Raw genomic sequence first — 23,918 nt, forward strand, 5'->3', positions numbered from 1 at the left:
TGTACACATTTGCGCCGGTTCGGGTGACGTGTAGAGGGTGAAGGATTTCGAAGAAATTGAATCTAATTTATTGTGCTTTGAAATTTTTGAACCACGTGCTTTTGTCGGGAAACCATTTTCTCTCTCTCTCTCTCTCTCGCTTCATGGGTGTATTTCGGCACGTGTTTTTCGTGCATCGATCACAATCAAATCACGTGCTTTCGACAGGGATAAAGCTAAAATCTATATCGAATTAGATAGGGAGCTACGTGCTTAAAAATGGGGAACACCGAGAGAGTTCCCTTTTTGTGTACAAAATGATAATTTTATTTTCATCCATTTTATTTAGACATTTAATGGTTTTGTTCAGTGTCCCTCACACGAATGATGGCAAAATATTTGAAAACGATACATAGCTGTAAATTTTACCAAATGATCTTAAATGCCAGTATTTGTTGGGCTTGATGCTAATAGAGTCTCCATGTGAGGTATATTGGAGGAAAAGGCAACGTACAGCCCAATCTTTCTCTTCTTTCTGCCATAACACCTTTTATGGTTACGTTGAACTCCTGTTGGCTTACTAGACTTGCTGATATCACGTCTTTAGATTGTCAAAATCTTCGCTTTGGGGGAAAAATCCGGATGGGAGTTGACACCTGGTTCTGCTGTTTGAAGTACAGTGTCGCCCCCCGGCAAACAAGCATTCAAATAACCCTGATCGAGGATCTACCTTCCGAGGATCATTTCTAGCGTGGTAATATAATCGCGATAAAGAGGAACTTGTCAACTTAAGATGCAATGACTTCAAAGTCGGTACCTGTCCAAGAGTTTGTAGAGATAATTTCGTATCTTATTCCAAAACATTCACCTCAAGTTCACATTAATACGAAAGTTGAGGACATAAGAGAAAAAAAAGCTCTGTTAATCTAGGACATGCGGTGTTGACAATACGGCAAAAGCTGTCATACTTAAAAACAAATGTATAACCGCAACCGGAACAGGCAGGTGTGAACAGCTACGTCAATAAATCCGTAAATCACCCGAAGTGCCCTAATCGCATCAACGTATCAGCTGGATCAGTTGGATAACATACTAGCTCTATTGTCAGAATAATATTTCGACTTTGAATCAGCAATTACATAGTTAGAGCTGTGGATGGCGTTACGCCAGAAATGAGTTTTTAACAATTAATGATATCAGGTGATGTTTACTGAATCATCTGAACTCGTTTGCTAAGCTTCATCTCATTTAAACTTCGGAGTCTTCTAGCTCGAAGGCATTGCTTTTGAAGCTTGATGTTTGTTTTGATATCATTAGAATTTCTTAGCATGCCTTTATCTAAGTTATGCAAAAATATTCACGCGCGTCAAGGACTATCATTTATCTAATTAAATTCTTACTATGCTGCGCATTGCTTAGTTATCGCGATACGTAATATATCTTAATTAATAGTTGAAAATAACCTCAACCAAACATCAGTCTCGTCAACAAATTTTTTCCCATACCATTGTATTTTTACTCAAGCTCTGGCTCAAACTGTACCGAGTGGCTTCTAACCGGTTCCCGTCCGAAACCGCTTTGATGCGGCAAACTGTCCACTCATGCGACCCACCAGCATGAAAAACGGAATAGTGCCTTCGGTCTGTCGTTTCTGGCCAATCGACCGTATCGAATTGGATCATTGTAACGAAATTGATAGGCAACGCACAGTTTAATTTCCTTTAGAGAACGTCTTGTCCGTCCGCACGCAATCGAGCTTGGTAAGATTTGCTTTTTTTTTGTGCGCAGAAGAAACAATCTCTTTAGCTTTTTGACCAGCTAAAAGTGAGGTTACGTTCTATCGAGAGAAAAAAAAATATTTCTTCATGCATCAAACACTCGTTGAAATAATGCTTTAAGAACCGAGCGGAGCCGCCCATCGGAGTGTTCTGTCACAAATAATGCACTCTAGGGGTAGTTTGGAGAAAAAAGCCCCCATGACACGCGCTGACAGATTCCTTTTCGAAACACAAAAGAAACACGCATTAACCTTCGATTGCGATATCCTTCGTCATCTTCTTTGCCTCGCGCAGAAGAATTCGTTCAAACAAACGAGCCTCTCTCGCTGCGTATCGTCGCTAATTGATCGATCCATCATGAGTGCGACCGGGTCCGCACGGTTACCACCGGCACCCCGATAACCGATAGATAGGAGCTGAAGAGAGCCTCCGATGATCGTCTCGGTCAGCGATAGCTTCTCACCGTATCCGATTACGGCAGTTGATTAATTCCTGACGCTGAGCGCTGGTCCCGGTTCGCGGACGATATCTTGGCAACGCTCTGTAGCCGCACAAAACGCGGCTGGATTTATTAATTGTCCATCGGCGCTGGAAGCTGGAATTCCGTTTGTCTCTCCGGTAGGTTCGACGGGCCCCGGTTAAACATATTTCCATAATGATGATGATGATGGTGGTGGGGAATTGCCTGCCGTCGTCGATCGATGACAGCGGTGGCCACCTGCCGGGGTGGTATTTTATTAATCCAATGGACGCTATTTGTTTTGTCTCTGGGCCACCCTCCCTGTTTGCGGAAAAGTGAAATTAATGTGTCTGTCGTTGTTTTTACATTCGATGACATGGGACATTTTTTTTTTGGTCTTCTCTACCGTTTACGTACGTCTAACCATTGATACTAAGTGGCCTACCATCGTGTCGCGGTAGACCTGTAATGGGTTTTTGGGTTGGGTCCAGAGTCAACTTGGTCACGCAAATTACATTTGTGCTTTGTCTTTTGTTTTTGTAATCAAGAAATTGACGTAGGACGGATGAATCGATTGTTTCAGGTTACATCATCGGTGGACATAGTGTTGGAATTAGAATAATTATTTTCGACCATAAATTTGAATTGCATAAAACAAAGCGTTAGGAAACTAAGATTAGGTTATAAACTACTCGACGTTAGAAACTGCTCGATCTACACGAATTATGAACTGCATGAAATATTATATACAAAAAAGGACAAACGAATATACAGTTGCAAACCGACCAGCGATAAAGGTGTACACTTTCCTATTCAAATTTCCTCCAAATATCACAGCCAGCCCCTTTTCGTGAATATATTTCACATTTTTTGGTCCTTCGAACCGGATCGTGATATACGGAGAAGAAATAAGTTTCATTCTGCATCAAGAGTGGAATTCGGTATTCGTCGTCAAGTGTGCAAGTCATTCCGTGACAATTCCCGCCATCGCATATCGCCCCGCATCAAGGGCAACGGTCGGTTACACGCCATCATTTTGAATTTCGCGCCATCGCTTTGTTCGTTATTTTCGTGTGATATCGCAGTATTTTCTTTGTGCAATGGATAAGAAAATTAAAGCAGTGCAACTGAAAAAGAGGATCGCCCTGGAGAACATAAAATCGCTGGAACGGTTCCAGGCGAAATATTCGAGTGATGATGCCAAGCAGATTCCGGAGGTGTTAGAAGATCTGGCGAAACATAAGGAAGAGTTTTTCACCGCAGTTTCGAAACTGGAAGAGCTTGAAGATAAAGACGAAGCGGTCGAAGCCAGCATAATGGAACGGATCGACATTGAAGAACGCTGTCGCAAGCTAAAATCATTTCTACGGGAAAGACAGCCAAAGGAAGAAGGTTCGCTCAACGATACAACGGGCTTGGCTTCCTCAACGCTTGCATTCGGTCGACCCCACGCGCCAAATTTACGTTTGCCCAAAATCGAACTTCCAACATTTGACGGAGATCACACAAAATGGCTTTCTTTCCGAGATCGCTTCATCGCAATGATCGACGCTTCAGCCGAGCTTCCATCTATCGCGAAGCTACAATACTTACTGTCATCGTTGAAGGGGGACGCGGCGGTACCCTTCGAGCATACACCTTTAACGGCGGACAACTATTCGGTTACCTGGGCGGCGCTTCTTAAACGGTACGACAATTCTCGTCTTTTGATTCGCGAATACTATCGCAAATTGCACTACCTTCCGGGAGTGCAATTGGTGTGCGTTGACAAGCTCACGCACCTGGTGGATGAATTCACCCGCTTCGTCAACGGGTTGAAAAAGCTGAACGAACCGGTTGACTCGTGGGACACACCCCTCTCAAACATGCTGCTGATGAAGTTGGATCGAGAGACATTGTTGGCTTGGGAGAAACATTCCGTGCACTTCACGACGGACAAATATAAGGATGTGATCGACTTCGTGCAAGATCGTATCCAAATCTTGAAATCGACCAACAACTTCGTGAAGGATCAAGCAGCTAGTGGTATCAAGGTGGCCGGTCTCATTCGTCAACCAGGGCAACGGAGATTCATCGCGAATGCAGCTACATCTCGCTCGGCTCCTGCTGCATCGACTGCGCACACCCAACAGCCAAAGTGTCCATTGGAGTGTTCCGAAGACCACACACTGCGCAACTGTCCAGTGTTCATCGCCAAGGAGGTCCAACAGCGACGGGACGTCGTCGCATCGAAGCGGCTGTGCTGGAACTGTTTGAGCAGCAATCATCAGGTTAGAGCGTGCAAGTCGGATTATTCGTGTCGCACGTGTCGTGAGCGTCATCACACACTTCTACATCATTCACCACCCTATGCTCCACCCGCAACGGTAACATTGTCAGCTCAGTCGAATGAAGACAATGTGTTTCTGGCGACGGCAAACATCCAGATCAAGGATGACTACGGGAACACCCATGAAGCAAGGGCGTTGTTGGATTCGGGATCCATGTCGAATTTCATCGCTGAGGAGTTCGCACGGAAACTGCTGACGAGTCGCAAAAGGGTCAACGTCGCTGTATCGGGCATCGGCAATGCAGTACAGCAGATCAAGGGTTCCATCGTCGCTACCGTTCAGTCCAAGACACAACCCTTCGCAACGGAGATGACTTTCTTGGTTCTGGACACGCCATCCGCAAACATCCCTACATCACCAACGGACGTCTCTTCATGGAAAATGCCGGACGTGGCATTGGCGGACAGCACCTTTAACAGTCCGGGGCAAATCGACATCGTCATCGGAGGCGATACGTTCTGGGAGCTCCACACCGGTCGCAAGTGCTCTATCGGTAGAGGCAAACCGTGGCTGGTCGAAACCCACTTTGGTTGGGTTGTCACCGGCAACACTCATCATTCGTCAGTCGGTCCGCGGCTGTGCCATCTATCTGCATACGACACCCCACTGGAGGAGACCATGCAGCGGTTCTGGGAGAGTGAAACCATAGCCGAGGATCCTGTGCTATCGGTTGAGGAGAATGCTTGCGAGAAGCATTTCGCAGCAACAACTGTTCGCAACTCAAGTGGAAGGTATGTCGTTAGTTTGCCATTTAACTCCAACCCTAATATCGTTTTAGGAGAGTCGAAGGAAATAGCCGATCGCAGACTGCGTTCTATCGAACGGCGGTTGAACACCAATGCGAAAATGAAAGAAGAGTATGTGAAATTTATGAAAGAATATGAGCATTTGGGGCATATGAAGCGGCTTACCAGTCCTGCAAACGATTCGGTAGAGCATTACTACCTCCCACATCACGCTGTCGTTAAAGAGTCAAGCACAACCACGAAGGTGCGTGTCGTGTTCGATGCATCCTGTAAGACTTCGAGTGGTTACTCATTGAACGATAAACTCTTAGTGGGACCAGTCGTTCAAGAAGATCTTTTATCGCTTATCCTTCGGTTTCGTTCTCGTGCCATTGCTCTCACTGCAGACGTAGAGAAGATGTATCGGCAAATTTTACATAGCCCTCATGATCGTAACTATCTACGCATCCGGTACAGAGAACATCCTGCAGATCCTATATCGACCTTTGAGCTACAGACGGTTACGTACGGCACAGCCTCTGCTCCATTTTTGGCAACCAGGACCCTCAAACAGATTGCTCTTGACCACAAGGAAGAGTATCCTTTGGCAATGAACGCGGTCATGAACGATTTTTACGTAGATGATTTGCTAACGGGTACCGATGATTTGTCCGAAGCAATCGTTATACAAAGGCAAATCTCAGACATGCTAAATTCAGCTGGTTTCACGCTGAAGAAATGGGCATCGAACCGCTCCGAAGCATTGAAGAACGTTCCTTCAGAAGATGTGGCGGTACAACTCTCGCACGAGTGGAAGAGCTCGAAACAAGTATCCACACTAGGCATCGTTTGGGAACCGGCAACTGATACACTACGGTTTCGTATTGAGATACCACCTACAACACCCAGCATGACGAAAAGGTTAATTTTGTCATATATCGCCAAGATATTTGATCCCCTCGGGCTACTGGGCCCAACGATCATCATCGCAAAGATGTTCATGCAGCAACTATGGGCTCTCAAGATTCATGGAAAGGCATATGACTGGGACAGCGAGCTACCATCGCACTTACAGCATGAATGGTCGAAATTTCACTCTACATTATCTTCACTACGCAATTTGACAGTCCCACGGTACATATCGCGATGCACGGCAACAAGTCTGCAAATTCATATCTTTGCTGACGCATCACAACTAGCATATGGTGCTTGTTGCTACATTCGGGCTGAAAGCATGGAAGGAGTCACCGTGCAGCTGCTAACAGCCAAGTCAAAGGTCGTTGCGTTATCCAATTCACATTCCATAGCTCGATTGGAATTATGTGCAGCACGACTAGCCACACTTCTTTACGAGAAAGTCCAGCAATCACTGAAAATTTCTGCTACCACCATCTGTTGGACCGATTCCATGACTGTCCTTCACTGGCTGAATTCAGCACCAAATCGATGGAAGCCCTTCGTTGCAAACAGGGTTGCAAAAATTCAGCACACGGCTGGAATACAATGCTGGAAGCATGTTCCAGGCTCGGACAATCCAGCAGACGACATTTCGCGAGGTTTAACGCCGGAAAAGTTGCTAGTGTGTGAGCGCTGGTGGCACGGGCCACATTGGTTAGCACGCAACTCGGAAGAATGGCCACAGAACACACCATCACCAAGCGAAGATGAGAGCGCAGAAGAAGAAAAACTATCGTCACGGGTTGCAAGCACAGCATTAATCTGCGAATTTCGAAACAGTTTGTTCTCACGATTTTCGATCTACCACAAACTGCAAAGAGTTGTTGCACATTGTTTGCGCTTTATACAAAACGCAAAGCGCCGCGTAGGAAACAAGGTCCATGCTAAGGATATCCCACCGCTCACTGTAGACGAACTCAAGGCGGCAGAACTCAAGTTGTGTTATCTTTCGCAACAAGACACCTTTTCCGAGGAGATACAACACCTGCAGAAGGGCAAAGAGATTCCGAAGAACTCCAAACTGAAATGGATTTCCCCTTTCATAGATACGCAAGGTATTCTGCGCATTGGTGGCCGGCTCAGTAACGCACATCTGTCGGAATCAGAAAAACACCCGGTAATATTATCATCGAAACATCCACTGTCCGCACTACTAGCTGTTTCGATACACTTGAGTAAGCTGCATGCTGCACCACAACTGCTTTTAACAACACTACGCCAAAGCTTTTGGATAATTGGCGGTCGCAATTTATGCAAGTCTGTGTACCACAGTTGCCACGCATGTTTTAAGGCCAAACCCACACTTATTAAGCAAAGTATCGCCGATTTGCCAACATCACGAGTCACACCAACAAGACCATTCTCAGTATGCGGAGTAGACTATTGCGGACCAATCTATATAAAACAAACCATACGCAACAGAAGTCCGATTAAAGCATACATCGCCATATTTGTATGTTTTTCAACAAGAGCGGTACATATCGAACTGGTTGGCGATTTAACATCAACAGCATTTATCAATGCACTTCGTCGTTTGATTGCACGTCGTGGTCAAATCAGTGAACTGCATTCCGACAATGCAACCACCTTTAAGGGAGCGGCACATGAGCTGAATCGCGTCTACAAGATGCTAAAGAGCGACGAACACGATCGAGCTGCTATATTTGATTGGTGCGCGATGAATCATATGAAGTGGAAGTTTATCCCACCAAGAGCACCACATTTTGGAGGTTTATGGGAGGCGGCGGTGAAGGCAGCTAAAAAGCATATAGTCAGAACAATAGGAACAACAAGCATCACACAGGAGAGCATGCTTACCCTACTTGCCCAGGTAGAGCAATGTTTGAATTCGCGACCAATTACACCTCTATCCGATGAGCCGTCGGACTTGGAACCATTGACACCGGGACACTTCCTCGTCGGTGGCAATCTGCAAGCGGTACCAATCATCGATTACACCGAGACACCGAGCAACTATTTGAGGGAATACCAGTTGGTACAAAAACATCTGCAAACCATTTGGGCTCGATGGTATCCGGAGTACCTGCAGCAGTTACAAGCTCGAGCCAAATATTGCAACGGGAAATCAGCGGTTCTGAAAGAAAATACACTGGTGATTATTAAGGAAGACAATGTACATCCTACCTCGTGGCCGATGGGGCGCATCGTTGCAGTACACCCTGGAAAGGACGATGTTATTCGCGTCGTTACACTGCGCACTGCTTCAGGGAAGCAAATCGTCCGCGCAGCTAATCGTCTGGCAGTTTTGCCTAATCCGGACGTAATTGGCAACTTAGAACAGAAGGAAACCACTGGCACTGAGTAACGCGCAGCTGCAAGCCACGCGACATTGTTTACATTTCGCACTCATGGCAGAACAAGATACACGCAACACACATTCACACATCTACACACACGAGCAGTATGATAGGAGATAAGCGTCAGGTTCAAGAGTCGAACTGTTTTTGAATTCTTTTTTGAACTCATTTTTGGATTTATATTTTGCATGAAATTTAAAGAAGTTCTTCTTTGGTGGCCGGGAATGTTGGAATTAGAATAATTATTTTCGACCATAAATTTGAATTGCATAAAACAAAGCGTTAGGAAACTAAGATTAGGTTATAAACTACTCGACGTTAGAAACTGCTCGATCTACACGAATTATGAACTGCATGAAATATTATATACAAAAAAGGACAAACGAATATACAGTTGCAAACCGACCAGCGATAAAGGTGTACACTTTCCTATTCAAATTTCCTCCAAATATCACAGCCAGCCCCTTTTCGTGAATATATTTCACACATAGGTTTTTTTTGTACGGAAAAAAGTTATTCATTCATTAGTCGAGAATAGCACGGAGTATGTTCTGCGAAGCAAGTAGATGGAAGGTGTGTGAGTCTTACAATAAAACTTTATATTTTACTCATTGGAATATAGTAAAATATCTTCATGCAATAATTTTGAATTGCAAATTACAATTCCCTTAGTACCAGACCATCCCGTTCTCTGATGGCAGATCGATTTTTACCATATATTTTACCCCGAAGCACCAACGATTGCACTGTCGATGTATCGAATCAAACACACAAATCACTCATCTGAGCTAGATTGAACCCCAAATTGCAATCCCACTGCAACCGGATGACCATACCTGCAGTCACCACCGGAAACGAGCCCAAAATGCTCATCGGCCGTGATAGGCAACATTCACACAGTGACACTCCTGTTACTGTGCTCGGATCACCCCATCTAACTCGGGTCGATTGTGCTCAGAAATAGAGCGAATAGTCAGACGAGGGGATGAGTTCCTTGCGTTGACGAAATGCATCAACCTGATAAAACCCGGTGTCCAGACACAAAACCCAACGATTCCCCCCCAAATCACATCGACCGATGAGGCGTCCGGTGCGGTTTGTCAGTCGGCATCTCTCAAACCCGAAAGTCCCTCAATTTCGGTAGGCCTCGGAGTCATAAATTCTATGTTGAGCACCTGAAATCTTTTCGATTTGTTGACGGGAGGGAATTGTTTTTTTTTCTCCCTACAGTTGATGACATTCAAATCGTTTCCAGTGGCGTGTGTGTGTATCTGTGCATTACTAATGACTGTTCCGGTCGAGTGATGTTGTGTTTGAAGATGGGTTGGCTATGTGACTAGCATCCGGGGATTCTTTCGCACCTTGCCCTGTGTTACTACACTGCCGGCTTTCAATAGCCACAAATCAACGATACTTATCGGCGAGACAGGAACAGGACACTCCTGCAACCGCAAGAGGATCCTTTGCCAATGTCCACTCCAGAGTTGGAGGAATGTTCAATAGAGGCGAGTTAAATATTTAAGCAATGGCGTCCATTAAACCACCGAAGCAGCACACAAAAAACAGTTCAACTGTAGGTTCTTGGTAACCAGCATCAACATTATTATCATCGTCATCATCATCGTTACGGTCAACTAGGGACCGACGGGAAATGGGGTCCTCATTTCGGCAGGGTTCAAGATGCACACCTTCGGTGGTGTGTATCGGTTGCGGTTTTCAGGCGGAACTTAGCCCGTCATTCCATCGTCCACTTTAAATCAATCCGTAACCGATGCCACCGAAACCGGAAGTCTTCCGACATTTGAAATGTAGATTTATTACCGCAAAAACTCCCATCTCAACACGCTACGAGGGACACACGTCTACGAGACACCGGGTCGACACTCTAGCCATATTCGAAAGACGTGCTTCGAGCATCATCGTTTCTCCGCTGTGTGACAGGGCCAGTGGCAATCGTTCCACCGCAAGGTGCCATAGTCGTCGACTGATAAATGCGCTCCGATTACATTATGATGAGCGATGGTCGAGAATGCACTCCGTTCCGTTCTGTGCAGAGCTAGCTTGCCGGTGGGGATAGTTTTCTTTTAATACAGCTTCAAATATTCCATCCCGCGTCCAGGCACTTTTCCCGGTTCTTTGCCTTTCGTTGTGAATGCTTCATCGAAAGCACGAAGGCACCGCGAAAGGATGAGCAAATCGGAACGCATTATGAAAGATAGTGTATGATCCCCGGCAAAAACGGTTGCCGTTCGACAGGAAGCATGCCAGTTCGGTGAGTGAATAAGCTTCAATCAAGCATACCGCAACGGGTCAGTCAGTTGGATGACTTTCATGTTGAGGAATGCAGTAGAACGTACGATGGATCAGAGAAATTTATTCTCATCGCACAAACGTGTGAGCGATCGGGTTTATAGTTGATGACGGAAAAGAAAAGAAATTGTGACATCTCGTTTCAAAATGACGGAGATGGTCTTTAGTTTTACGCGCTTAGGAATTCAGTGCTTTATAATTATTCGATTTTATAACAAGCCAAGATTTGATGACATTGGGCTTTAAGAATCTTTAATTTATTTTTGTGTTGTTTTAGTACACCGAAAATGTTGTCCAGCAGAATTGCGTCGCTTAAGTAGAATTAGAGTATAGCTTAGTAACAATAGAAGAACAAATAGCAACGTGCTATTTTTCGTTTCGATGATTCACATGAGATTTAAATCTACACATCACTGCTAGCAGCGATAGAGCTTGGTTTATAAGTCAGTAATTTTTTTATTCCAATTTCTTCTTCTTGTTTCTCTTCCGCTTCTTGGTTTAATAACCTTCTGGATCACGTCGGGCATCTAATGGCTTACTAGACTTGTGTGTTAGTTGACGGCGACAACCTCGAGGTGGTAGAGGAGTTCTGGTATCTTAGGACTGTCGTCGACAGAGGACAGATCTACGAATTTAAAGACTATTACTTATTGTTTCAATGTCCTTATTATGCGTCATATACCTGATGTAACTTAGAAATTTCAGATTTAGACGAAAATTGACGCGCATCAGTCCTGTTAAAGCATATACTGCCCTCAGAGCAGTTTTTTCGAATGTAATTTAGCATTTAATTTTGATTTCTGCTTTCGAAAACTACGCTGAATTAAAAGCGTTCCAAAAGAATTGCCTATGATCAGACCTGCGATTTTTTTTATTAGATCGGAAGGTACTATGTGCCAATTAACGCTTTGTTACAGTGATGTGTTTTTCACTCTGTATTTTAGTTCATCATGCCGAAAAATGCCTTATTAAAACAAAGCTCCTTTTGCGACGTTAGTTAACATTTAATTGCACATATTCTTAAGCCCATTTTGGCAAACAGCGACCGAATAACAACAGCAAAAAACTTAAATTCATTACAATCGGCAAAGTTCCGACTCCGACACCTTGTTTACGAGTGACTGAGCACCGTAGCTAGCGGTCGAGTACCGTCCATTGACGGCTAATGAAGCATAATTACAGTTCCTGACCGTGGTGGCGGCGGCGGCGGCAACCCCAAAGTCACTGTGTAACAATTGCCTAATTACGCCCGGATGGTACGTCTAATGGTAGAAAATCGATTCATTCCCCGCACAGGTTCGGGCTTCTCTGTTCCCATGAATAATCGAACGCCGGTAGATGCCGTGTGGCTTTTTTCTTTTATTAATACCACCCGACCACGCTGCGTCCATCTTCCGAAGTCGCTGTCTTCTACCAGCAGACAACAATTAGTTCTGTGGGTTCTGGAATGATTTTCAAATACCTTCGCTCCAAACGCGTCCTTTTTCTGGATAGATTTACCCCGAATCATCAGCCTGACTGACACGATGAAGCGGAAAACATTCCATGTGAAGAAATAGTTGCGATTGAATTCGCCTCATTCCTGGTTTTTGGTTCAGCCGTTTCAATAACCGGCCCGGCACGCGAAGAAAAACCGGAACTAGTATCAAAGGAAACAAGAATATTGTGCAACGGCAGTGTAGCAACGTACAATGAGGGAAAATTTTGATTGATATCACGGCCAATCTCTTACACCGGTGATCCCGCGCGAGGACCTCCCGAAGACGTCCACTGTCGAAGAATGTCACTGTTGGAAAAATGAGCGAATGGAATCCCGCCTCACGTTACGCGGGTAAGATTGACTAGAGGAACACGCGGTTCAAACATCAATAAATCTAGCAACACACCAAAGCACCGGCAGTGGTTCTCGCCGGGTTTTATTTTTTCCTCGGGTACATGCCCATATAGGTCACACAGAAGATCGCTTGGTGGTTGGGTTGGCCAGATGGAAGTGCACGGAACGTGAACTCAATTCATCAATCATGAACCAGTTTCACATGTCAAGTGCTTTGATGTTTGTCGTTTGAGAACATTTTATTTACAGTCGGTTGAGTTTTGATTTTCTCTTCTGGGTACTACTCCGCGCCTAGACCTCCTAAACCGAGAGAGATTCTTTCCAGGTTCTGCACCACGATTCTCGGTCGAGTTTCTTTGAGGGTGAATTTCTGAAAGGACTTGCACTTGGCTTTTTTCCATTACGATATGTCAAAGTCAATGCCAGAAGCAGTGAATGCTGAAAGCAACTATTCATCCCTCAAACTGAAGGGTAAAGAGAGAGAAAGAGAGAGAGAGAGAGAGAGAGAGAGAGAGAGAGAGAGAGAGAATTGGCGGATGGGACTTGAAGTTGGCGCAAAAAAAAAGAACTTCAACGCCCCACCCTTGCGGTACGGATGACTGATTGCACGTAAAATGCACCAGCGTCAAATGTCCGTTGTCCAGTGGGCCGGACATGGCGGGAATCTATTTCCGATTTATGTTTTTGTTGCCTTTCATGCCTTTCTGCCGGGTAGCAGTCTATCTTGAAAGCGAAATGTCCGAAAGGATGCACCTGTCACCGTGGGATCGATCGATACCCATTTCCCATCAATCAAAGAAAGCCAAAGAGCGTTAGAATGAGACGAACCCGTGGCGGATGATGATGATCGGTGACATCTGTAGGTGGTTTTGTTGGCAATCAAAATCAAATGGAAAAAGAGGAACATAAGGTAGAAAAAAAAGAAGGATTTGTAGGAAGGACGAATCACAATATTTATTTTTTTGTGGTGTAACAGCAATCGCTGGGATTAAGTCCACTGTAGCAAGTCAGCTGCAATAAACAGATTAGTGGATTGCTGGTTGTGCTTTGAATGATCTGCATCGTTGATTGATGTTTGGTGGTAATGGAAAATTGAACAATTACAAATGAGGCTTGATTATGTGGTAAATGATAAGTGCACTGGTTGAAGCTTGACTACATCGGATAATGCTTCTGAAGTTCTTTTTTGTTTTGGATTTTTTTTTCAATGGTTTGTTAGACATGAAACAACAGCAACAAGCGAAGCCATAATAACTCTCTGAAATCAAGCATTTTGTACAAAACGAAACATGGGAAAATAAACAATCTAACTACGGTTGAAATCAATTTGTCCACTTTAACATCGATAAAAAGAAAAAGGACGAGAACGGAAGGAGGACAAGGATAATTAGCAGTTTAAATCCTGGGATCAGGAAGTATAACATAACAAGACACGAATCAAAGGCTCACAGCCGCAGTGTGTGAAATGATGCAAGAAATAATCAAAGATCAGAAATGAGGAAAAACGAGAAGGAATGTTAAAAAGGAATCGAAGAAAGGATGCTAGAAAATATACTGGATTGGGTAGAGGTTCAGAGAAAACAAACCTTAGATGGGTCTTCTATGCTCAAAGCTCAAAGCTTATGTCCTTTTGGTACGTGCTATCTTAGGACACTTGTCCTGGCACAATATCCTGATCAAAAGCTAGGCTTGAGATACATAACATACCTATTCTATCCTTATTCTAGTTCCTAAAGTTATGTATGAACTAGACATGTTGGCGAATGACTTTAGGGAGGACTGACTATCCAACTATGACATGTTGACGCTTCAAGAGTCAGATTGCATTATGATGTGCATGGAATATAGAATCATCAGCAAGAATAGTGCCAAAGAGCTTTATGGAGTGAATGTTCTGCTAGACTTCTTAATATACACAAGTAACGTAGTGCTTTAGGTTGGTCCGGTGGTGAGGTAACAACTGTGCGGGTCTTCACACGGCGGGATCGGTATCGAAATCCTATAAGGACCGTTTCAGAATCCGCTCAAAAAACTCCAAAAAAGTCCTGTTAAAATTGGAAATCAGCGTAACTTGTGTACCTCGTAAGTCGGACCTTGGCAATTGTATGTCCTTTGGTTATTACAGTAAAAAGTAAAAGAGCAAGGACTACATTTCGCGACAAGAAGCTGATATTTATATCTCGACGGACTCAGCGAAAATAAAACTTGATGCTGGTATTGGAAAGATTCTTTTTCCTTCCATTTTCTAGCTTTACTTTCCAATTACTGTTTGAATGGTGTATTTGCTCCAACACGATTCACCATCCCGTCTTTATATATTCTCACGACGGAAATCAGGCCGTAAGATCGGTAATCGATTGAAACCGTGGATAATTTAATCATTCGCATGAGCTCTGATTGACAGTTCGCCATCGTTGTTCCCACCACAAATCAACCCCAAAAGGCATACGATCCGGAGCGATCATCCCCTTTCAAAGCCTGCTCCTGCTGAGAGCGTGTGTACAAAACCTCCCTCCACGCCAGAGCAATAACCAGAGCAGCAGCAGCAGTGGAGTACTGTTGTGCAGTTGTCGGCCGGTGACCGTCTCCGATTGAGACATCATACGAATAAGCTTCAAAATATTTGATTGCCAAGCACGATTAACGATTTCGAAGCAATAAAAATCCAATTATCACAGATTGGTGCCCGCGCTCAGCTGTAGTTCCTGCCGCGAATCTGTTTCTTCCCCTAATGAGATCAATTTCTCGATCTGTTCGACAAATTATTTTCCTCCCATCGAAGCACATTCGGTTGGGAGGGTTTCTTTTTTCTTCTTTTGCTTGTAACTAGAAAAAAAGGTTAAGCTGACCGAAAAGAAGTGTTAACTACACAATTTCCGGAAATCAAACACGCTGTTCAACCTTTGTTCGACAACCGTTTGGAAGCTCACACCGATCACGAAATGTTTATCTCGGGCAGTTTCGTTGCTGTGTCCCCGGCTAGCTTTTCCCTGTCCTTTGCGAGTTCGTTTTCCGCTGTAGCTTTTTATGGTCAGTCGTTTTTTTGGTTTCGTTTTATTTTGCCGTTCAAGCTTACTGCAGTCTCGGCATGATCAACCTTTAGAGTTGTGTGTGTGTGCCTGTAACTCTACACACTCTCTTCTTGTGCCCGTTTATGCTGGTTTATGGTGACGATATAGAGGGTTCGATTGATTGGATTTTACGGTTGGAGAACAAATGCCTTTTTGCCCGGCTTGGGGTGAGGCTCGTCATAAAATGAACCCAACCCGGACCGATCGAATCCGACGTTGAAGTGGAGAATGCTGCTGGTATACGGGGCTGGCTGGTAGACTGAATTAATTACCAGAAGAAGAAACACGATCGACACGGATCGATCAAGCGGTGCGCACATTCCTACGTCTCCGAAGATCATTCCCGTCAGGTCAGTGGGAGATCAAGGATGGGGCAGGAAAAAGCTTGCCAGCCGAAGAAGAAACTTCAATAAATGTACACAATCCAAGTGATATCTTGGTGTGCATGCTCATCTTTGATCCGAGTTCTTGCGTTTGGATTGTTCTCGCGCATTCCCCTGGTTGATCTGCCAGTTTGTCGTGAGCGAGTTTGTGCTGTTTCTTTTTGGATCTCAACAAGTTTGTAATTTTTATTACGATCTACCATTTTGCTGTTCTCTGTCCGAATCGTGGAACTCTTCTTGCGATCAGCAAACTTATGAAACGGATCAAGTGATTTGGCTCATCGCTTATCGATAATCTTCTCGACGGTTAACATTTCTTGGTTAATGTTGTATGATTTTTGCAAACATTCCGCAGCAGCGTTGTTGGCAGATCGTGTGCTTCGGTCTTTTTTTTCGATCGTGTGATCGTTTGACCCTGTGCGGTGCAATTACTTTGATCAAAAGAAGCATTTTTTTCGTTTTTTGGAGAACCCGTTATGAAAGGTAGGATTATCATGATTTTTGCGATACATTGCAATCGACTGTGTTATATCTGTTAAGGTTTGCCATGTACTACAATTAGTAAGGCACAAATCAAAAGATAAACCGATGGAACCGCAACAAATCGTCCTTGCAATTTCAAAAATACAGCTGTTTCAAGCTTAAAATAAGTGTTCTGTAAGCAAGTTTTGTTCTCGACACTGTGCTCCGTAATAAGGACTCGCAATATTGTAGACGCAGGGATCATGCTTTGAGTTCCAATATCCAATATCGTCAATAAAGTCTAGAATTCTCATGAAAATGGAGTATAGAACACATCTCAGCATTGATCCCACTTTTTGATTAGTTTTGTAGATGATGTCTTGGAGTCAAGATCAACTTATAGAACATTTATATTCAGATATTCCTACTCGATTAAACTAGTCCATGGCACTCTAATTTCAGACTCCTATTACTCCTCCTTCAGACGAAAAAAAAATGCTAGTCTAAATATAGGATGACTCTATTTAAGAGACTCATAATTCTCGATTCCTAAGGCCCCGGGCGATGGCAAATTTCAGACTACTGAAATCGATGCGAAACTGTAAAAAATCTCAAATTTGTGATTTCAGCTTCTTCTCCATTGCCCCATGTTAGTCTTCTTTTCTTCTTCTTCTCGGCTTAACGACCTCTAACTCTAGACTCTTCCAAATACCAGGTAGTTGGATAGTCAGTTCTCACTATAGAGGGACGGTCTTGGATGGGATTTGAACCTCTGTCCTGCAGTATGAAGACCGGCGCCGTTGTCGCCTGCACCACTGGGCCGGCCCGTGTTAGTAAACGCCAAGTTATCAAAAAGCGATTTTAAATCGAGAAAAATTCTCTGATAATCATGACAACCTGAAATAATGATTCTGAAATTTCCCGTGGCTCACGAAAGCCCCGTAGAGTTTTGTAAAAACCTCACTACTAATGAAACTTAACTTAAAAATAAAAGATTTTCTTAAAATGAACACATGGCAAAGCTCATTAAATCAATCGATAAGCGGTCCAAGGTAGATAATCTTCACAATTACTCTACAAACGACAGTATATAAACTCCCCTCCAGTACTCTATACCCTGCAGTGCATCTCTGCCCATCATTTCAATTGTAAATTTAAGCTGTTCTACTGCTTGCCGTACATCGGGTAAGCTCGTTAAAAAAGCCGTTTATCGTTTATCACTTTTATTACCCAAACACGGAAGCAAACCCAAAAATAATTCCACCCCATAATCAACCGTCAAGCGAGAGCCCTTCAATAGCACAGGTTACGCTTACCGGGGCCGAGACCCGTCACATCAAGTGCCACCCGCGGCAGTATGAATCGTGACGCACAGACGGAAAACGGAGGTCTATCTATTTTGAGGTTCTAAAGACGGTATCGCATACACACCGATACACCGCGCGTACGTGCTCGCCCCGTACGGTGTACAGGAAGCGGGAAGACTAAGAAACGCATAATCCACCGCTGCAGCACGTGCCCTAATGAGTCGTCGTCGGGTTCAGAACGCACACGCATTTATCATGCTAATTGATTAACTGTGTAACTCGGGTCGGGTGAGTGAGTGAGGAATGGATAGGTCGGACGGGAGTTATTCTGTTGTGACGCCGCACGGTCTCCTGCTTGAAGTTGAGCCCACCGGAAATCGACCGTGGCAGTGACGTTTTCCTGGCAAGTGTCAGTAGCGGCTTGAAGCGCATCAAGAAAAACGGCCCCGACTTCTTCGTCAATTGACCTTGAAGTGGATGCAGTTTTTGTTTAAAAATATCTCATTTCTCGGTGCATTTTATTTTTTTCAAATTTATGGTAGGTCCGTGAGAATTAATGTACTCTGAGTGTGGAACTTTCATTACAACTTTAAGTACGTAACCCTCCCACACGATCATCACGATCGTTGATGCGTGTACGCACAAGCGCAACATGGAAAGTGATTATTCACCAAAAACCCAAGACCACCCGAAGATTGGTACGATGCACAAGTGTGTGTTTGTGTGTGCTATGCATTTAGGAGCAGCAGACACGTTAAACATTCAGCTTCGCTCGGCAAACAAACCGATTAATTATAGACGAATGTGGGTATTACATTGTTGACTCGCTGCATCATATATTAATACAACAGGTTTATGCATTACTGCTGGTACTACACAACCGGATATTGTGTACCGGGTTTTATGTGCGACGAAATCAACACTTTAGCAGGTTTATGTAGCATCCCAATCGTAGCATCCTGTCCCTAGCCGCCCTATCGGTCACGGTGACAATGTTGCAATGGTGTGGTGGTGGTGGTGGTGGTGGTGGTGGTAATTCTTAATCACAACCGTATGCATACCTAATTGCCACAAAACCAACCCGGAATGGTTGTGCTGACCATTGTTGTTGTTTGGTCGTGTTTTAATCTAAGGGAAGGGTTTACCCTTGTCCACCCCAAGGGATGGGGGGAAAACACCGATAAAGACACATTCCTCGATTCTAGCCAAATGTCACGGAGTTCGTCGAGGGGAAGCGCAAAGCAATTGTCGAGTTTCGCGTAGACGATGTTTCCGTAACGTTGTGCACATGCGGAATCGTGTGGAATATTAAACATTCCTCGTAGGTTCGGTGGGTATAGTTTTCTACAAAGTAGTAGGGAAAATGGAAGAAGATTTTGTTACTTTTCGTTGTAACAAATGCTGGTTTATTACCATTTCAATGTAAAATGAGAACTTAGGCTAAAGAAAAGAAAAAGAAATGAAAAAATAAATAGAACTTCCAATAACAGAAACACAAAAACGACAAAAATAAATGGAAAAATCCATAGAATTTTCAATAACAACATATAAGCAAATTGAAAACCATAGCAAAACGACTATTTAAAATAGTTAGATGCTTGAAACAAAAATGTAGTAAAAATAAAATTATTCAAGATACAACAATAAGCCAAACGAAAACGAGAAAAAAGTAATGAACACAACATATTACAAAGAAAGATTAATAACGTTTATTAGTAAAGAGTGAATCAAATCATACACAGAATGGGATTAAATTTTCCGATAATGAGTATTACCGAAAAATGTGTAATGCAATAATTCCTTATTAAATAATAATTTTTGCTTTCCTTTATTTGTACAATTTTAATTTTTATTTACCAACAACAGTAGAATGTCGTAGCGAAAACATAAAGGTTTAATTTTTATATTTTTTAACATTTTCTTCTCAAAGATATAGGACTGTATACAGTCAAAAATTAAAAAAGCAAATATAAATACACCAATCTCGGCAGACTGTGGTGTGTTGCAGCTCTTCCTTAAACCTGCTTGATACACATTTATACGATTACGGAGCTAACGTGGTTGTGGTTGAGTCGGTGGTTGACGTTGTGTCGGTTGTTGTTGTGTCTGTAGTGGTTGCTAAAATTTGAAATAATAATAATTTAATGGAACGCTAGCAATCATCTCATGAAATCGTAAATATTTCCAACAACTTACACGGTGGTGGCACTTCACACTTGTTATTAACAAACTCCAGCTGTATCTGTTCACCGGTGCAGGGATCAAACGCTACTGGACAGGTTGTCGCTACAGCGTATCCGTCATTATAGCAGACGTAAAAATTTTCTGGAGCTAGTCCTGTATTGTCAAACAGTTGTCCACAGCACCGACAGCTATCCACGAACTGGATGCACGGATCGGTACGGTAACACAACGTAAAGTCACACGTACAGGTGTTGTTCACAGAATCGAAGTACAACCCGTAAGGACACTGGAACTCGATCGCTCGACCATCAGTACACTTGTAGTAGCGCGTGCAGTAAAGTTCGTGTTGAAGGTACACCTGCAGCAAGGGGGCCGTCGGGCAAAGATAGTCTGGTGGTCCAGTCACACAAGAACAACGCTGAGTTTCGCTGCTGTACATGCCGATCATACTACCCACTATGAGCACCACCACGCCGAACCACATCCTGTATGTTTGCATCGCTACTAAACACTACTTCTGGGAAGGTATACAAGTTTACTGGAGGTTCACCAAAGCACTGAACGGTCTGAAATGCAGTGATTTGTCTTATAAAGACTAGAATTATCACTGTCGATCTCTAGCTAGTCACCAGGAATAGTCTACACAAAAGCTTAATCAAATGCGTTATTTGATTGTGCTGCGTCCCAAGCCAATTCCGGGTGACACACGGCTCAGTTCTTGCATCAGAACCTCAAAAAACAACGTACTTGACTAAGCAAGTACGGTTGGCGCAGAAGAATGGAATATAGTCACGCACTTATCGACGCACGTGAACCGTTGATATAAGGTGAAAAAGTTTACGCATAGATGATAAGAGCTAGCCATGGATAGAACCTTAAATAGCTGACAGAATTTTCGAATTTTTCTACACTGGCCAGCGTGGATTGGAATGAGGTAGGTTTGAAGAGAATTGAGGTTGTGTAAAATAAAAATGTCCTTTTTTTGTGTTATTGGAGAATGCAGTAAAATAGCAAATAGAAGTATTATGGTACGATTTATAACTTGGGTCGTTTAATCTACTTAATTGATTATCTTATTACTTGAATATAACGTCAGAATAATATCTCGTAGGAGGCATGAAGTAGGGGTGGCACGGTAGTCGAGGCGACAAAACTGCTGCTTTTCACACGGCAGAGCCGGGGTTCAATTCCCATTCGGATCATTTCCCCGTAGTGGGCACTCCTGTCAAACTTCGTGATATCAGGCAGTCAAGTAAACCTTTCGATGACGGGCGTGACCAAGCAGGTCGTTAAGCCAAGGGGACGAAGATGGCATACAGCTAAACACTTTATTCCGAAAGTCATGTTACTGTTAGAAGGCAAAGACAAGAAATCAAATAAATACAAATGTGGAAACAGGTAGATTGAAGTGTTTTGTAGTTCTTCTTCACACATATGCGGAACCTATGTTGGACCTAGCGTTGTTGTGGTTGATTCGGTGGTTGACTCGGTTGTTGTTGTTGAGTCGGTCGTTGTTGTGTCGGTAGTGGTGTCTGTCGTAGTAGTATCAGTGGTTGCTAAAATTTTAGATAATAATTTAAACAAATGTTATCTATTGTTAGGCGAAATGGTTACTATCTCCAACAACTTACACGACGGTGGCACTTCACACTTGTTATTAACAAACTCCAGCTGTATCTGTTCACCGGTGCAGGGATCAAACGCTACTGGACAGGTTGTCGCTACAGCGTATCCGTCATTATAGCAGACGTAAAAATTTTCTGGAGCTAGTCCTGTATTGTCAAACAATTGTCCACAGCACCGACAGCTATCCACGAACTGGATGCACGGGTCGGTACGGTAACACAATGTAAAGTCACACGTACAGGTGTTGTTAACCGAATCGAAGTACAACCCGTAAGGACACTGGAACTCGATCGCTCGACCATCAGTACACTTGTAGTACCGCGTGCAGTAAAGTTCGTGTTGAAGATAGACTTGCAGCAAGGGGGCCGTTGGACAGAGATAGTCTGGTGGTCCAGTCACACAAGAACAACGCTGAACATTACTACCATGCGTGGCAATGGTACTAGCCACTACAAGTACTACCACGCCGAACCACATCCTGTTTGCCTGCATCGCTGCTAAACACTACTTCTTGGAAGGTATACAAGTGTACTGGAGGTTCAAGAGAGAACTGAACGGACCGAAACTGAACGATTTGTCTTATAAAGACTACAATTATCACTGTCGATCAGCGCAGAAAGAGTAGATCAAATGCGTTACTTCTTATCCTGCGTCCTAAAGCTAATGCGGGTGTAGGCTCACGCAGGAGAAGGAAAAAAAGTCACGCACTTAACTGCACACGTGAGTAAACGAGAGAATTTTAAAATAAAAATATAATAATCTAAGTAGGATAAAGTCTTCTGCGGGCAGGGTCATGCACGGCCATCTAATGGCTCACTAGACATATTTATGTCTCGCTGTTGGATAGTCACTCATTTCGGTAGCGAGAGAATTGGCTGAATTGTCTAAGATTGAGTGACAATTTCTGCCTTGTGAAGGTTTGTTGCCGCTTTTATCATATTTAAAAAGATGCTCCAAAGAATATTGGATTTTGTAAGAATATGAGACCCTATGGTGGTACTAAGGTGTACGAAAATTTAGAAATTCAATTCAGTTGTTGTTCAATTGTCAGGCTCAGTTTTCGAAATTTTTGAAAAGATTGCTTCGCATCTAATCCGGCAAGACTCGTGATTCCTACAGCAATACGATGGACTAGCAGAAGCTACGTGCTAATCACATGTTTAGTGACTTTATTTACATAGAAGGCATGACCTCAGGTGGACTTTCAAAGGTCGAGGCAGAATAATACAAGGCAAGATACTCAACAGCGATGAGGTACGGTGAATTTACTAGCGCACAACCTTGCGCAGATATTTAATGCGCCGCATAAAACAAATTTTGCAGTTTATTGTTATTCAATTATGAATGCTTTTTAGCTCAAATTTAAATCTGTTAGCTAAAATTAAATAAAGATTTCTAGTCATGTTATGCGAATGACACCGGACGACTTGCCCCGTAAAGCCTTCTTAGCCCGTCTGCATGTACAGAGGCGACTTGGCAATCACTACAGGTTAACATGGAACGAAGTTCTTGATGCGTCCGTCTGAAAGGTTGAGGTATTGGACTGGTAGATGACGGTGCGGCGACCGTCAACTTTATTAATCTATGCTGCTCTATCTATTCGATCTATCCGACCGTATTGATCGCGGATATATTCAATGATTGACGAATGGAGCTTTACAGCAGACAATCAATATGGTTAAATCAAAGGAAATTTAAAACCACAACTGCTGTGAAATGCACCATCTCACCACCAATAAACCGCCGTATCCCATTTGTCCGATCGACCAGAGGATAATCAAATGTGCACGTTTCCATTATCTGGGTGTATGCTTTCAACTTAATTTGTGTCATTACTTAATTACCTCTTGGTAACAGTGGGCATTTGTGGTTAATGATTTATTTATCTGTTTTTTTTTTATTGACGCGATTCTTTCCGATGTGTATTGCATGATGCTTTTTAAACATTTTAAATTGAACATCTGTCCGGCGGTGGTAAGCAAAAGTGAGCAAAAAAATTCAAACGATTCACGAGGAAATAAGTATGTCATCAAGGATCAAAACAGTGATTGATTAACAGCGTGTGGCATAATTAGCTTTCAATTGATTGATTTCAATATCGCGCGTGGTAATGTGTTGATAGCATCCCCGCTCGTGTGGACGTTAATGTTAAACAGCATGAGAAGTGTATTAATATTGTACAAAATTGTTTTGA

At 43.3% G+C, this 23,918-nt stretch overlaps 4 protein-coding genes across 9 annotated transcripts in view; 1 reads left to right on the forward strand and 3 right to left on the reverse strand.

Annotated features, from left to right (window-relative positions):
• LOC126567854 (A disintegrin and metalloproteinase with thrombospondin motifs 1) overlaps positions 1–23,918 on the reverse strand; it is a 321,278-nt gene that overhangs the window by 264,626 nt on the left and 32,734 nt on the right. The window lies entirely within an intron of this gene.
• Positions 1–23,918, reverse strand: part of LOC126568278 (eukaryotic translation initiation factor 3 subunit M) — a 464,890-nt gene that overhangs the window by 161,842 nt on the left and 279,130 nt on the right. The window contains exon 5 of one of the 2 annotated variants that reach the window (XM_050224724.1): positions 4,061–4,075. The exons of the other annotated variant lie outside the window; for it this stretch is intronic. The gene's annotated coding sequence lies outside the window, so the exon portion shown is untranslated. Of the gene's footprint in view, positions 1–4,060; positions 4,076–23,918 lie in introns of those variants that run through there. 2 annotated transcript variants of the gene reach the window in all.
• LOC126567948 (bestrophin-4) overlaps positions 1–23,918 on the reverse strand; it is a 186,412-nt gene that overhangs the window by 116,452 nt on the left and 46,042 nt on the right. The gene's annotated exons all lie outside the window — the stretch shown is intronic.
• LOC126567549 (probable tRNA(His) guanylyltransferase) overlaps positions 1–23,918 on the forward strand; it is a 268,208-nt gene that overhangs the window by 47,802 nt on the left and 196,488 nt on the right. The window lies entirely within an intron of this gene.

The sequence above is a fragment of the Anopheles maculipalpis genome, chromosome 2RL (genome assembly GCF_943734695.1).
Source record: "Anopheles maculipalpis chromosome 2RL, idAnoMacuDA_375_x, whole genome shotgun sequence".
Taxonomy (NCBI): domain Eukaryota; kingdom Metazoa; phylum Arthropoda; class Insecta; order Diptera; family Culicidae; genus Anopheles; species Anopheles maculipalpis.